This window comes from Aquarana catesbeiana, linkage group LG02 (assembly GCF_042186555.1).
Source record: "Aquarana catesbeiana isolate 2022-GZ linkage group LG02, ASM4218655v1, whole genome shotgun sequence".
In the NCBI taxonomy this organism is placed as follows: Eukaryota; Metazoa; Chordata; class Amphibia; order Anura; family Ranidae; genus Aquarana; species Aquarana catesbeiana.
The window spans coordinates 309927353-309943110 of NC_133325.1; the positions used below are offsets into that span (position 1 = coordinate 309927353).

Consider the following 15758-nt stretch of genomic DNA (forward strand, 5'->3'; position numbering starts at 1 on the left):
AAATGGGTGCATGGGGTCACCTCAGAAGTGCCCCTGCAAAGCGAGAAAAGGGTTTGGACTATCTCGGTACCTCAAGGACATAGACAAAAGTATATATAATTTGTATAAAAACAGTTTAATATATATAGAATATAAAAACATAGTGGAACAAAACCACAGTAACAGAAATACAGTTGATAGTTACAGCCTTACGTGCTGCTTCAAACAATTGTACAAACAATAGGATGAAAAATGATCCCCAAGGTTGAAGTAGGTGTAAAGTATGATGCATCTTGGCAAGTGTCCTTTAATAGTTTCGCAGCAAAAGCTGCTTCTTCAGAAGCAGCCAGTTATAAGCATCTAATGCAGTGGTTCTCAACCTGGGGGTCGGGACCCCCTCGGGGGTCGAATTACGATTTGTCAGGGGTCACTGAATTCTGGGCTGTTCCTGAAGCCCGCACCGCTCTCCCAGCTTTTTCGCGGCCACCCAACTGGGATTTTCCTGGAGCCTGTGGCTGCCCACTCAGCCTCTTCGCAGCGCCCATTCAGTTCACGGCATGGCTGGGGGGCAGAGACTAGAAGTCAGTTGACTGGTGAGGAATGTGAAGTGGGAAAGGCTGGAGGAGACCCTATCCCCTGATTTCGGCATAGGTATCACTGCTGTGAGACACCACAGAGCTGGAGACACAGTGAGTAACACTACCTGTGATTAGAGTTGCCATTAAAAGTCCCCACTACAGTTCTCAGATCAGCAGATGACCTTGATCAAGAGCACCCAAGCTGGCTAAACAGAACTCCCGCCAACACTGCCACTCATCCCATCCCCCCACCCCCCACCAAGGAGTAAAAATAGAGAATACATGGAAGGGAGAAGAAAAGAGGGGGAAGGACAAAGAAAAAGGGAGAGAGAAAATAAGAACAAGAAAGACGGCTAAAGAGAGGCATGGGGGGAAAAAACAACAAGAAATTAGGATAGAGAGAGAGATAAAAGGGAAAGAAAGGAACAAAGAGAATGGTACATCCTAAAATGTACCATAAGGGGTTTAATACTGTAATAGGGCGTACACACGGTCGGACTTTGTTCGGACATTCCGACAACAAAATCCTAGGATTTTTTCCGACGGATGTTGGTTCAAACTTGTTTTGTCTACACACGGTCGCACAAAGTTGTCGGAATTTCCGATCGCCAACCACGCGGTCACGTACACCACGTACGACGAGACTAGAAAAGGCCGGTTCAGAACCAAGCGCGGCACCCTTTGGGCTCCTTTTGCTAATCTCGTGTTAGTAAAAGTTTGGTGAGAGACGATTCGCGCTTTTTCAGACTCGTGGCTTTCAGATCGTTTTCTGTCGTTCAGTTTGTGCTTGTGGGTTTGTATCTGCTCTTCAGTGCGGGCAAGCAAGTTCCGTGTGACTTTAGGTAGTCATTGTATTCTTGTTCGTTCGTTACTGTTTTTCAGGTCGCTCTTCACAGGCCTTGCTGTTCTTCAGTGCGTTCTGTTACTTCGTTCTGAGCAGCCGACCGTTTTCTAGCCATGTTTCGTATGCGTACTCCTCGTAGAGTTCGTGCTGTGCGGGGGCTTGGTGTTGGGGTCCTGACCTTGACACAAGTCCAGTCCATGAACAGGGTGGGGAGGAGTTCATGGACGAAGAATTGGTTGCTTCAGCGTGACCAGTTCTCTCATATGCCTTTGCTCCGTGAAATCCGTGAGAATAATCCTGATGATTTCAGGAAATTTCTCAGGATGACGGACCCCGTATTTCACCGTTTGTTGGCTTCGCTGACCCCCTATATCAGCAGGCAGGATACCTGCATGAGGCAAGCCATCACTCCGGAGCAGAGGCCCATCGCTACCCTGCGGTATTTGGCCACAGGGAGAAGTCTGCAGGACTTGAAGTTCTCGACAGGCATCTCCCCCCAGGCTCTGGGTATCATCATCCCAGAGACCTGTTCTGCCATCATACAGGTCCTGCAGAAGGAATATATGAAGGTAAGATTTTTATCCTTTTATATCACATTTTATTGTATTGAATGTTTGCTAATATATTGTATTTCTTTCCTCATTCCCTAATTACCATGATTGGAATATGCTGTGAATGTCCCCTTTGTCCTCATGCATGCTGGATTTTTATGTAATTATTATTTTAGGTCCTTCATACATATTTGCCCTTCACTAACCTCCCCAGCATGGTGACTCCTGGCCTATATTCACCTCATGTAGTCACTTAACAATGTATTTTATCTGCTCCATAGTAGTGCTTTACCCCAAACACCCCCTAAAATGTTTGGAAATGTTATATTTGATTTAAATTCAGGCAGAGTGCCAGATGCTTTTTTTTGTGGTGTCCCCAAATAATTTTTAGTAACCCTCCCTCCCCCCCAACTGCTAAGTCAGCTGATCCCAATTCTCTATCTATCCTCAATCATCTATCTGCTGACTTTGCCAAACCCATACACACTATACCCACCTCTTTTGTGCTCAGATTTATGGATGAATTCCCCAAAGCATGTAGTGCAAGGGCCTGCCTGTATACTTTTAAATGGTACTGTTTAAAGTTTTTGTATCCTATTATTATCTTGACAGGTAATAGCAGAATGTCCAAATGTCCTCAAATGTGTACAGTGTGTATTTATATCTTTGTATTATGACACTTCTTACCTGTCCAGTGGGCTGCCAATAGTGTAACTAAGGAGGGTCTGTTCAAAGTAATACCCTGTATTTAGGCATTCATCTCTCAATGAAGTGAAGAGGGTTACCTGTCCAAGATTTCCACACACCCCCTATAATGTTACAAATGACCCATGAGAGGGGGGGGAGGGGGAATATGATAGGTGTACCTTATACTTTGGCGTTGTTAAATTCCCCTTAATAAATGCTATCTGGAGGTTGCCCCATAATGTTTGTATATAATCAGCTTGCCATGTTTCAGAGTAAAAATAGTAATGTTTATTGTTTTTTCCTCAACAGTTTCCTTCCACGCCACAGGAATGGCAGACTGTGGCCTCCCACTTTGCCCAGCGGTGGGACTTTCCTAACTGCGGAGGGGCAATTGATGGGAAACACGTCCACATCGTCCCACCACCCAACTCGGGGTCGTACTATTATAATTACAAGGGGTTTAATAGTATAGTGATGTTGGCGGTGGTGTCGGCTAATTACGACTTCTTGTATGTGGACGTGGGGAAGAATGGCCGGATGTCCGATGGTGGAGTCATCGCCCAGACGGAGTTCTACAGGCGTCTCCAGAATGGCAGCTTGGACTTGCCAGCTCCAGAGGACAATGTGGAAGGACTCCCATTTATGTTCGTTGCTGATGAAGCGTTTGCGCTGGGGGACCACCTGATGCGGCCATTCCCAATGAGGACCCTCACCCTGGAACAGAGGGTTTTTAATTACCGGCTGGCCAGAGCCCGAAGAGTGGTGGAGAACACATTTGGAATCCTGGCCAGCCGGTTCCGACTATTTCTGACACCCATCCATATGGCGGAGTATAAACTGAACCATATTATACTGGCGTGCTGTGTTCTCCATAACTTTTTAAGGAAACATTCAGCCAACTATGCTGGCTCAGTTGGGCCTGAGGCCTGAATCCTACATCAAACCAGACTGACGGCGCTTGAAAGTGGCTGTCCTGGCTTGCCTTCCCTGAGTGCCCGTGATGTCCGGTTACGCTACCTGGAGTTCTTTGCGGGTAGGGGGGCTATCAATATGCCAGACAATATGTGAAGCCTTTTTATAATAAAAAAAAAAAAAAAGAAATTCTTTGTGGACATTTACTGCTTGTGTTTGTTTTAGCTGACCCTGACAGAAATGTTTTGAGTGCAGAAAATGGCGTGATTGTGTAACCTTATACAAAGCACTGTTGGCTGTTATTTCCTAAATGCAAAAACACATTTCACTACAAGTGCACTTGCAACTGCACTGAAACTGCACTTGTAGTGCAAAGAGGATTTGCCCTTAGGAAATGACCCCCATTTTGCATAAAACAGCAATTACATCACCCCAAAAGTGTTGTAGTGTTGAGACAATAATCCACACATTCTTGAGTAAGCCACTTTTTTATACCTGCACAATCACATGTGCATTTATCAAAGGTTTTTAAAACAAACCAACATGTTTGTTGTATAACAATTTTTGCAGTAGCATTATCAAAAATCGAAATGTCCATTTCAGATAAAACAGGCCTGTGTAAAACCAACAAGAAAGCCAAAAAACTTGAACTTACAAAGTTCACATTAGGTAAAACCTGAAGGCTATATCAGACATCAGTATTTAGGAACTGTGTTTGATATAGCGTTCAGATGGGGGGAAATCACCCCTGGAAAAGCCAAATTTGGAAGATGCACACAAATTTACGAATGTCAACATGTGCTATCTGCCATCAGGGGGGATCAAGGGACGTGTTTTGGGGGAGCAAGCCCTTCCTCAACGCTACTTTATAATTGAGGAAGGGGTTGCACCCCCAAAACGCGTCCATTGATCTCCCGTGATGGCAGATAGCACATGTTGGCACACTGTGTGCATCCTCCAAATTTGGCTTTTCAAAACATTGAAAAAAGATTTAAAAGATTGGACCACAATCCCAAAAATATATTTTGTGGGGTTTTAAATTCGCCCCAAAACATCAATGATGTTATTATTTTTTTTAATAACATCATTGATTTTTTGCTGTATGTTGTGCAATTTGAGATTACACCCCATGATCTCCCCGATCAGGATCTGGGCACTTTCTGATGTAAAACGTTCTGGATCCACAACATCATGATCACCTAAAAAGAGATAAAGAAAACAAAAACAGGTATCAAAAATCTGCCACCATCCATCTCTTACCTGAGCCTGTGGTCGCAGACACTCACCTGTTGTGGTGCCAATCTCCACCACATCTTCTTCTTCCTCCTGCTCTTCTTCGTTTGGGGGTATTTCACCTTCTTCCATAGGTGGGGGGTCTGTGGTCTCCTCGGATGAGGGGTGTCCTCCGAGTCTTTTCTCCCCTATGTAAAACAAAAATGGTATAATTAGCACACAGATATTTGATGGCAGAACTAGAAATAGGAAACATTGCTTGGAAGTGGGGTACAATTGTCTATTTTAGCCGAGTTCCAAGATGTATTTTTTTTTTTGCCCTTTGTCAAGCTGCAATACTTTACCTGTTTTGTAGAAACTTCACAGATGGAGACCCCCCTATAGTATACACTGGAGTACCTGTGTGGCCCCCCTAATAAAATGGTGTTCTGGGGTACCACACTAGTGCTCCAGTGTCCAGATGTGAAAACAGCTGCTCAGTGTCCTCTCCTTACACACAATCTAGTTTGCATTTCATTCTAGTAACAAACCTATCTACACAAACAAATATTTGGCATCCAAGTAGGCCCCAAAAAAATGTGGGAAAATGCATATGGCCTAAACAATGGTGTTTTAGAGGCCGAAAGAAAAATGTTTGATATGAACGAATAATGGGCCCATGAACATTAAAGTTGCCCTTTTAAACGTTACAATTAATAAAAGCATATGGAGCAGAACGAACGGAATAAAGACAGAAAGAATAGGAACACAGCACAACTACTTACTTTTTTGCAGCACTCTCCGGATCTTTTGGTACTGCTCTGGCTCTCTCAGTTTCAGGTCCGACCACCGCTTCCTGAGCTGATCTTACGATCTTCGGACCCCGAAATTCCTCAGAAGACTCCTGACCACTTTTGCCATGATCTTGGCCTTTTGTATATTGGGGTTGGGGTAAGGCCCATACTTCCCGTCATAGTCGGACTTCCTCATAATTTCGACCATCTCCAACATCTCCCCAAAGGACATATTTGTGGCCTTAAAACGTCTCCTTCTGGATCGGGACGTGTCCGGATCCGGGCTTTCCTCCTCCTCCTCCTCGTTCCTGCAATTAGCACGCACCTGCTGTGACTCCGCCATGTGCTCTTCCCCCACTGCGCCGAACGAAAAGGGGCGGGGAATAGAACAGAAAGAACGTCAGGGGCGGGCGGAGTTACACGCATGCGCAGTGTGTATAAAGCGTAACACGCGTGCGTATTACGTACGATCTGTGAGCGGAGGAAGGAGCATTGGACGCGCCGATCGTAAGAACGAAGGTAAGAGACAAACTTGTGCCTATACTGCTTCTAGATTGAGGCCTATATTGTAACAAGATTAGGAGAGTTTTGTCTGACATTAGGCTTTGTCTTGTGTTGTGTCTTACAGTGAACATGGCTATGCTACTCAAAGATAATGACTTCATGTCAGTATTCGTAGAGATGCTAAGGGAGCTGCCCTGTCTGTGGGAGATTAAACACCCCCATTTCAAGAACCAAGCAAAGAGGAAGGCAGCACTGGAGCAATTGTGTGAAATTGTGAAGCAGGTGATCCCCACGGCAGACATCACCTATTTAAAGATATTAATTGGTTGCCTGAGGAGCACATATCTAAGGGAGCGCAAGAAGGTCCTGGATTCACAGAGATCCAGAGCAGCAGATGACATCTATGTCCCCAGGATGTTGTACTACGACAGGCTACATTTTCTGGCAGGCCAGGCTGAACCCAGGCCATCCCTCTCCAGTCTTCCTTCCACGCTTCCTTCCCCCCCCCCCCGGCTGAGGCTTCTGACGCCCAACCTGGGCCTTCCAGGCCACATGTGGAGGAGCCCAGATTGAGCCAGGTATAGCATTCCTCTAAATATTTCTGCTTGTCCAATCAATGATGTTAACTAGATGTTAGTTGGGAGTACTAATTTATGATTGGGATTGATGAAGCAACAACTAAAACCATGTCCCTTTTTCATACACAGGGAAGTCTCAGCCAGGAGGTGGCCCGGCTGGCTGATCTGCAGGTCCCTCCACCCCCCCTGAAAAGAGAAAGTGGCAGTAGGAGGAGTGCCCTAGAGGAGGCTACCGGAGGACTCTTTTGGAGGGCTACAGAGGTCCTGGGAGCACCACACACTATGGAGGTGGACATTGCTGCCGTCATTGCATATAAAATGCAGAGGATGGAGGAGGGCCAACAAGTCATGTGTGAGGCGCTCATATTGGAGGCTCTTGAGAAAGGTATGAGGGGCCAAATGACAGCTCAGACACACCTTTGCGATGGTCCTCCTCCTCCTCCTGCAGGTCCTCCTCCTCCTCCTCCTCCCTCTCCTTCAGGTCCCCCCAGTCCTCCTCCAGGTCCTCCCAGTCCTCCTCCTCCTCCAGGTCCTACTCCTCCTCCTGCCACATCTCCAACTGCACAGCCACAGCCCGGAAGGAAGCGTGGAAGGAAGACCAGACAGTGATTGGCCTGGGTTCAGTCTGGTCGGCCAAAAAATGCAGCCTCTTGTGGTACCACAGCCTGGGGACACAGATGTCATCTGCTGCTATCCGGATCTCTGCGAATTCTGGACCAGACTGCACTCCCTTAGATATGGACTACTCAGGCCACCAATTTTCATGTTGAAGAATTGATGTCTGCCGTGGGGGTCCCAGGCTTCGCTAATTTCTCCTGTTGATCCAGTGTTGCCTTCCTCTTTGTTTGGTTCTGATCCCTTAATAAAGGATTTTTTGTTTTGAATTATACTCTCCTATGTGTTTTACTTCAAAAAGGACAGTTTGTGAGGATTCAGGTACATTTCAAATATACAATGTGAAATGAACAAGGGACACCAACAACAAACAATCTCCTTGAGATTAAATAATAAAAGATATCAATGGTGTTGGGGTAACTTGACACACAAAACACACACAAAAATATTCTGGAGTAAAAATAAAAATAACATTGAACAAAGATCAGCCTTTGAAAAAATCCAAACATTAAAGAAAAAAAAGGCTTAAAATCCAAAAAAAAAAAAAAAAAAAAAAAAATTAAAACTGTCAGATGTGACAACTAATAACAATATATTCAGGGAATCCCAATAGAAAAACACAAATAAAACTTTGTGAGAAGTGTGTGTGAATATGAGCAGCAAAACTACTTAATTCTTGTCACATTATAAAGAAGAAGAGAGTGCGCTGTATTAAACCATTTTTAACATTGCAGCGTGACGAAAGTGCTATATCCATTGCGAACGCTAAGTTTACTAGAATGAGCTGTCCCGTCTCGGAATTTCTTCTGAGCATGCGTGGCACTTTGTGCGTCGGAACAGGCCACACATGGTCGGAATTGACGCGATCGGATTTTGTTGTCGGAAAATTTTATCTCCTGCTGTCCAACTTTGTGTGTCGGAAAATCCGATGGAAAATGTCCGATGGAGCCCACACACGGTCGGAATTTCCGACAACACGCTCCGATCGGACATTTTCCATTGGAAAATCCGACCATGTGTACGGGGCATAAGAGTGGAAGGGACTCGGGGAGCGCTAAATGTCCGTGGGTTAGGGGCGAAAATTACTTGTCTTGCCTTGAGTGCTGACAACCCACGCTACGAAAATAATTTTATACTGTTAAGGGACCCCACGACTTGGGAAATTTTATCAAGGGGTCACGGCACTAGAAGGTTGAGATCCACTGATCTAATGAAATAAATTGCAATTGTAATTACAAATTCAAACCATCCTTAATATTGTTGATACATATTTCAACCACTAGCTACCTCAAACTCAACGGATCCAAAAGAGAGCTTCTTCTACTACACGCAAACCAAAAAACAAGAACCCTTGGACACCGCCCACCGTCTTTGAACAGACCATCGCCCCAAGCACCAAAGCCAAAAGTCTTGGAATTATTTTTGACTCAGAAATGTCAATGGATGCACAAATTGGATCAGTAGTTAGCGGATCTTACCATCTTCTTTGCCTGCTATGCAGACTCAGCCCCTTCATTCCAAAAGAGGACAAAGCGGCAGTAGTTGGAACTATCATTAACTCCTGACTCGACTACACCAACTCCTTCTACACCGGAATACCTAAATACCAGATTGCACGCCTACAACTCATCCAAAACACCGCAGCAAGACTGATAACAGGAAAAAAACCCTGAGAATCCATTTCCCCATCCCTGAGGAGCCTACATTGGCTAACCATAAAGGATCGGATCACATTCAAGACACTCTGCCTCACCCACAAATGCCTACATGGAAACGCGCCCCAATACCTATGTGAGAAAATAAAATGCTACGTACCTAATCGCAGTGTTCGATCAACCTACCAAAACCTCCTCCACGTTCCCAAATCCCGCTACAAATCGAAGGGAGAATGAAGATTCGCAGTCCAAGAACCACGGCTATGGAACACTCTACCCACCAACATCCGTATGGAAGAAAACCATCAGGCCTTCAGTAAAAAACTCAAGACCTACCTCTTCTAACACGCTGGACCCACAGGATGGACCAAGCGCCTTGAGGCGATTCAGTTCGCATTTGCAGCGATATACAAGTCATTCATTCATTCATTCAAGGCATGAAAGTTATTTTCTTTGATATTGTATACATTCAGTTTCAGTTCTGAGAAGGATACGGAAACACTGCTTACCTAGACAATAGGGAAACTGGGGCAGAGTGGCAGCATATGTAGAGGCACCCAAAGGCAAATGTCTCCCAGGGCGGACACGGGAGGCCTCTAGAACCACTAGATATTAAATGTTATATAGTTTAAATATTATGATTCAGTTTGTGATGTTCGTCCATAGAGTGTGTATAGTACAGCCAGATAGATTGAGTGGAAAGAGTAAAAGAGAAGAAAGGGGGGGGGGAGATGGGCAGGGGAAGTGAGAGGACCTGGGATAGAGAGGAGGGAGGGGGGGGCGAAAGAGGGGAGGGGGACGGGAAAGAAATTAGGGAAAGGAAAGAAGGAAAAATAGAGAGAGGGAGGGGAAAAAAGACAAGTGAGAGGGGGAGGAGAAAAATGTGGGAGAGGGGGGGAAGAAAAAGGAAAGAGAATAGACTCAAAGATATTTAATATTATAGAATAGACAGTGGAATTGACTTGGGGTAGGACGTACATAGTGCTGAAATAATTAAAGAGTAGATATATTAGATTATCGACCTTTTGGATTAGCAGATCCAGTGTGACACCCCAGGATCAGGGAATACAGGAATAATGTTGCTAGTGTGTTCTTGAGCAATCTATTGGCAGTGAGTTGTTTCTTTAGCCCGAGATCTAGTGGTACAGTAGATACAGCGAAAGACGGTTCCACCTGATAAATAATTATAATCAAAGTAGTTGAGCAGTTGACGTTCATTAGCTGGCGTCAGCCGGCTAATGAACGTCTGCTGGGTTGGAGACAGAATAGGACGCCAAGAGCAGCCCCTGGCAAGGAGGCCAATCCCCGAGAACACACGGCAACAGGAGACACACGGTAAGTCACCAGACACTACAGAGCACTGCATTTGTACTTATATATACTTTTTTGGCATTGGGGATGGATATACTGTCATGGATATGTACAGCTCTATAGATGTGGCATAACAAATCCCACCTATTCTTTCTTTTCCCCTATTGATTTTCAACTACTTTGATTATAATTATTTATCAGGTGGAACCATCTTTCGCTGCATCTACTGTACCACTAGATCTCGGTCTAAAGAAACAACTCACTGCCAATAGATTGCTCAAGAACGCACTAGCAACTTTATTCCTGTATTCCCTAATCCTGGGTGTGACACTGGATCTGCTGACCCAAAAGGTCGGTAATCTAATATATCTACTCTTTAATTATTTCAGCTATATACGTCCCACCCCAAGTCAGTTCCACTGTCTATTCTATATTATTAAAACTATATCTGAGTCTATTCTCTTTACTTTTTCTCCCCCCCCCACTTTTTTCTCCTCCTCTCTGTCCCAGGTCCTCTCACTTTCCTCACCTATCTCCTCCCCCCACCCTCTTCTCTTTTACTCTTTCTACTCAATCTATCTGGCTGTACTTTACACACTCTATGGACGAACATCAGAAGCTGAATCATATTATTTAAACTATATAATATTTAATATCTAGTGGTCCTAGACGCCTCACGTGTCCGCCGCGGGGGACATTTGCCTTCGGGTGCCTCTACATATGCTGCCACTCTGCCCCAGTTTCCCTATTGTCTAGGTAAGCAGTGTTTCCGTATCCTTCTCAGAACTGAAACTGAATGTGTACAATATTAAAGAAAATAACTTTCATGTCTTGAAATATGTATCAACAATATTAAGAATAGTTTGAATTTGTAATTACAATTGCAATTTATTTCATTAGATGCTTATAACTGGCTCCTTCTGAAGAAGCAGCTTTTGCTGCGAAACTAGTAAAGGACACTTGCCAAGATGCATCATACTTTACACCCCACTTCAACCTTGGGGATCATTTTTCATCCTATTGTTTGTACAATTGTTTGAAGCAGCACGTAAGGCTGTAACTATCAACTGTATTTCTGTCAATGTGGTTTTGTTCCACTATGTTTTTATATTCTATATACTATTAAACTGTTTTTATACAAATTATATATACTTTTGTCTATGTCCTTGAGGTACCGAGGTAGTCCAAACCCTTTTCTCGCTTTGCAGGGGCACTTCTAAGGTGACCCCATGCACCCATTTCTATACAGCTACTTAATCACATTCACAGAGCTCAGAAGGGCCCCCAGCACTCTCTCGTTCCACCAGGGAGCCCAAGGACTGCTGTAAGTGATCGTGCCAGCTGAACAGCCTGTCCCCCATCTCCTCTGTGATGAATGAAGCCAGCAGTGACGAGTATTTAGTCACTCCTGGTTTCAGTGCTGTATTTATCTAGCTGGAATAGGCAGGGAAGCAGCTATCAAACAGATCTCTGAATGAAAAAAAATATAAAGTGTAAAAAATATTAATTATTAATCAATTAATTTATTTCAATTTAATATTAAATACAGTTTAAAAAAAGTAAAAGCACCCCCATCACCCTGTGGTGATGTGCAAATGCAAACGTTCGCTTAGGTCCAGCACACATATGTGGTTGCACCACATGTGAGGTATTGCCAAGAACATCAGAGTGAGAACAATAATTCTAGCTCCAGAGCTCACAATTAACTCTAAACTGATATCCTGTAAAGGCTTTTAAAGCCTATGGATAATTTTAGGTACTGTAATTTGTTGCCATTTCACAGGCATTCGCTATTTTAAACCTTGACATGTTTAGTACATCTTTTATGTTTTACCAAAACATTGAGTATTATGTTATGTTTTTGTGCACTAAAAGTGTATTTTTTTCTGAAAATATGTGCTGCCTAAATATTGTGCCACGTGAGAAATTGCAACAACCACCATTTTGTTCTCCAGGACTTCTGGTTTTAGAAAATATACAGTATAATGTCTAGGAGTTTTAAAGTGGTGTTCCGGCCGAAATTATACTTTTTAAATAAAAATACCCCTATAATACACAAGCCTAATGTATTCTAGTAAAGTTAGTCTGTAAACTAAGGTCTGTTTTGTTAGTTTATAGCAGTAGTTTGTTATTTTATAAAATTACAGCAGGCCGTGGCCATCTTAAGTGTGGGCATCTGAAGCCAGACTGTATTTCTTCCTGGATCTCATCCTTGCAGATCTCGCACATGCTCAGTGCAGCACAAGCAGTGTAATAGGTTTCAGGTCAGGTTTCCATAGCAACGGCAGTTTCAGAGGAAGTTGCCGCCCCTTCCCAGAAGGCATTGCAAACAGGAAATGATGTGATGGGCCGCGGCCAGGGAGGAGGAAGTGAAAAATGAATACAGCTGATATACAGTAGGTATATCTGAGAAAAAAAATAAAAAAATATCCAATTTGTTTACAGTGCACAGTTTAGTGAGGGATGCTGAAGAGTTGTAAAAGTGGGTGGAACTCCACTTTAAGTAATTTTCTAGCAAAAAGAAAAATGCAATTTTAATATGTATGTTAAAAATGTCAAAATTGCCCTGGACGGCAAGCGGTTAATGAGTATGCCAAACTTATGCTGCGTACACACAGTCAGACTTTCCGACGGGAAATGTTTGATGTGAGTTTGTTGTCGGAAAGTCCGACCGTGTGTATGCTCCATCGATCATTTGCTGTCGGAATTTCCGCACACCAATGTTTGAGAGCAGGTTCTCAAATTTTCCGCCAACTTGCTAGACCCGACACATGTGGCGGTACCTGAGCTCTATGTCACATCTGTGAACACGTAGGGGGCGGGGGGGGGGGGGGATTCTTGCCTAGGCAAGAATTGAAGAAGAGCTGTTTACAAAAATAAATTTCATTTGTGGGAGAGGTAGGGGGAGGAGGCAAGTCAGACCAACATTTTAGGGTTAAGATCCACATTTCATACCCTTCCTGAAGAAACTGCTGCTCTGGCTGTGTTCTTCTGACCCTCAGCTGACCCCACTGCCAAGGCATACCTAGGCCTCTTTCAGACAAACGATCCGTTCAGGTTCGCCTGTCAGTTTTTTAGGCGGACCTGAGCGGACCCTCCATAGACCTCTATGGAGCGTCGGATGTCAGCGGTGACATGTGCGCTGACATCCGACCCGTTACGAAAAAGTGTAACGGAGGAAAAACCTACTTTTCCATCCGTTTTCAGATCGGATGGGGTGACGACCGACTCTACGGTCCTTCGTCATCAGATCCCCGATAGGGCAGAAAGGGCTTAGCAGACTGAATGAAGCCAGAAACAGCATATTCCTCAGAAAGTTGATCTCATTTACACATGCAGTATGTCTAAAAACATTAAAAACCCTATAGACTTTTTTATTACAAATCTAATAGAAACATCAGCAAATAACTGATTGCTTAAGCTTTATTAACTGATCATAAAGTTTAATCATTGAAAGGTTTTAGAAGCTTCAGCAGTACTTGAAAATCCTTGAAAGCCTGCTGCAGCCCCTAGCAGCTTGTGTAAAGTGACAGCCAGAGCTCCCATTAAGATATATGTTTAACATCTCCAAATTAAAGCTGAATGGGTTTTTTTTTAACCACTTCAGCCCCGGAAGGATTTGCCTCATTAATGACCAGGCCATTTATTACAATACGGCACTGCGTCGCTTTTACTGACAATTGTAAATTCTTGCAAAATTGTACCCAAACAAAATTTATGTCCTTTTTTTCCCCACAAATAAAGCTTTCTTTTGATCACCTCTGCGTTTTTTATTTTTTGCGCTATAAACAAAAAAAGAGCGGCAATTTTGAAAAAAAAACACAATATTTTGTACTTTTTGCTATAATAAATATCCAAAAAAAAAAAAATGGTTGATTGGTTTTACAAAATAGGGGATATATTTATGGCATTTTTATCATTATTTATTTTTTTTACAAGTAATGGTGTATACTAGCAGAGATCACTAAGGAATTAACACTATATTTTCAGTCAAACTGTACATCGGACAGTGACCCAGGAATGGTGTGGGAAGCCCACAAGGCTGTTCTTCGGGGCATATTCATTATACACGGCTCCCGAATTAAAAGGGAAAGAGGGAAACATATATATATGTTTCCCTCTATATATATACTCGAGTATAAGTCGAGATTTGCAGCCCTTTTTTTTCGACTGAAAGTGCCCCCCTCGACTTATACTGTATAAATGTCACTGTCAGGGAAGGGGTTAACACTACAAGGCGATCAAGGGGTTAAATGTGTTCTCTCACTGTGTGTTCTAACTGTGGGTGGATGGGACTGACAGGGGGAGGTGATATATCGCTGTTCCTACTTAGTAGGAACACACGATCTGTCTCTACCCCCCTGACAGAACCGGGATTTGTGTGTTTACACACACAGATCCCCGTTCTGGCTCTGACAGGAGCGATCACGGGTGATTTAAAGAGCCGACGTCCAATGACGGCGATTCGCAAAGCCGTGCCAACCTGCCTCAGTACAACTGCGGTGGCTGGTCGGCAAGTAGTTAAAGCTGAAGTGTCCAACTTGCGGCCCACAAGCTACATATGGCCCAAAGCAGCTATGAATGCGGCCCAACACAAAATCGTAAACTTAAAAAAGCTGATTTTTGGGGAAGTTTTTGTAAAAATGCGTTTACACTTGGTGAACACAGGCGGTCAAAGAACAATTTAACAGTGTCTCTTTACTGGACTTTTATAAGTTTTATCTTCTCAAAGAAAAATATCCCGCTCTTCACACTCAAGCCTTATTCATGTAATCCGTTTTCCTCAGCACCTATATTTGTGAGCAACAATTTTCAAGGATGAAACACGCAAAGGACAAAATAAGAATCCAAATATCTGAGGAGCACCTTGAAAATTCATTGAGAATTGCTACTACATCCATCAAACCAGATATTGATGCGTTTATCAAAAACAGTGTCAAATATCGCACTAGTTTTATGTTGCCTTCTTTCTTTTATAATACTAAATTTAACAAAAAAAAAAATACTTTTATTACTCAGATAGTTACATTACCTATATCAGTGATCATTAACTTGTGATCTGCCTGACTTTTTCTGCTCATCAGCTATCCTTATTAGTGTATTTTATGTGTGGCCCAGGACCATTCCTCTTCTTCCAATGTGGCACAGGAAGGTCAGAAGGTTGGACACCCCTGTTTTAAAGGCTTTGTAAAAGCTTGTTGTACATACTCTTCTAATACAAGCTGAAGCCTGTGTGTAGAAGGCCTTAAATAAATCTATTTATAGCCAACCTAAAGGTTGAATCTTAACCAGCTGCAATGTAACAAAGGCTCATTATTTTCCCTGACACACCAAGTAATTTCAACCTGCATAATTTCTGCCAAGCATAAATAGTCTTACCATAGTGTTTCCTGAAACTAGCCATGTGATAGTAAAACCTGACTGATAAATCAATTCCATGTAAACCACTGTGTAAATAGTGAAAAGGTTAATGGGCATGAAACAAATTAATCATCACATTTCCACATACAGTGTTTTGCACGCCTAGCCATTGAAGAG

At 43.2% G+C, this 15758-nt stretch overlaps 1 protein-coding gene across 2 annotated transcripts in view; it reads right to left on the reverse strand.

The window, feature by feature from the left end:
* TSGA10 (testis specific 10) overlaps window positions 1–15758 on the reverse strand; it is a 209541-nt gene that overhangs the window by 14952 nt on the left and 178831 nt on the right. The gene's annotated exons all lie outside the window — the stretch shown is intronic.